This window comes from Panthera tigris, chromosome D1, assembly GCF_018350195.1.
Source record: "Panthera tigris isolate Pti1 chromosome D1, P.tigris_Pti1_mat1.1, whole genome shotgun sequence".
Classification (NCBI taxonomy): domain Eukaryota; kingdom Metazoa; phylum Chordata; class Mammalia; order Carnivora; family Felidae; genus Panthera; species Panthera tigris.
Genome location: NC_056669.1, coordinates 6992402 through 6994047, shown reverse-complemented (window position 1 = coordinate 6994047; position 1646 = coordinate 6992402).

Sequence of the window (1646 nt, the reverse complement as noted above, 5' to 3'; positions counted from 1 at the left end):
ATTTGGAAGTTTTCCTCTCTCTCCCTTTTTTTTGGAGTAGTTTCAGAAGAATAGGTATTCATTGTTCTTTAAATGTTTGGTAGAATTCACCTATGAAGCTATCTGACCCTGGACTTTTGTTTGTTAGGTGTTTTTGTTATTACTGATTCAATTTCATTACTGGTTGGTAATTGGTTTGTTCAGATTTTCTACTTCCTTTTTTAAAATTTCTTTTTGTTGTTGTTGTTGTTGTTAATGTTTATTTCTTTTTGAGAGCAAGAGGGACAGAGCTTGAGCCAGGGAGGGTCAGAGAGAGAGAGGGAGACACAGAATCTGAAACAGGCTCCAGGCTCCAGGCTCCGAGCTGTCGGCACAGAGCCCAATGTGGGGCTCGAACCCACGAACTCTGAAATCATGACCTGAGCCAAAGTCAGACGCTTAACCACTTGAGCCACCCAGGCGCCCCTCTACTTCTTCCTGACTCAGATCAGAAGGTTATGTGTGTCTAGGAATTTATTCATTTTTTTCTAGGTTGTCTAACTTGTTGGCATATATTTTCCATTATATTCTCTTATAATCCTTTGTACTTCATGGGATGTCAGTTATTATTTCTCCTCCTTCATTTCTGATTTTACTTGAGTTCTCTTTTTTTATTGATGAGTCTTACTAAGGTTTATTAACTTTATTTTTTCAAAGAACCAGTGTTTAGTTTCACTGATCCTTTCTATTGTTCTTTTAATCTCTATTTTATGTATTTCCACTCTTTTTTGTTTTCCTTCCACTAGCTTTGGGCTTCGTTTGTTCTTATATTTTTTAGTTCCTTTAGGTGTAACGTTAGGTTGTTTGATTTTTCGTGATCTTGATTTAGGCCTGTATCATTATAAACTTCCCTCTTAGAACTGTTTTCACTGTGTCTCAAAGGTTTTTTGACCACTATATTTTCATTGTTATTTGTGTCCATGTATTTTTTTGAATTTCCTCTTCGTTTATTTGTTGACCCATTGGTTGTTTAGTAGCATATTGTTTAGCCTCCATGTTTTTGTGGGTTCTTTTAGCTGTTTTTTTTTTCTTGTGATTGATTTCTAGTTTCATACTGTCGTGAGCAAACAAGATGCTTGATATGATTTCAGTCTTCTTAAATTCATTGAGACTTATTTTGTGGCCTAACATGTGATCTATATTAGAGAATACTCCGTGTGCACTTGAAAATAATGTGTATTCTTCTGTGTTTGGATGGAATGTTCTGTATACATCTGTTAGGTCTATCTGGTCTAATGTGTTATGTAAAGCCACCGTTTCCTTGTTGGTTTTCTGTCTGGGTGATCTATTCATTGATTCAATAGGGTGTTTAACTCTTGCCTGTTTTTCCTTTATGTCTATTAATATTTGCTTTATGTATTTAGGTGCTTCTGTGTTGAGTGCATAGATATTTACGGTTGTTATATAGTCTTTTTGGAACGATCCCTTCTATCTTTATGTGATGCCTTTCTTTGTCTTGCGAAAGTCTTTGTTTTAAAATTTATCTTGTCTGGTATAAGTATTGCTACTCCATCTTTTGTTCCACTTCTGTTTGCATAGAATATCTTTCCATTCCTTCACTTTCGGTCTGTGCGTGTCTTTAGGTTTGAAGTGATCTCATGCAGGCAACATATACATGGGTCTTGTTT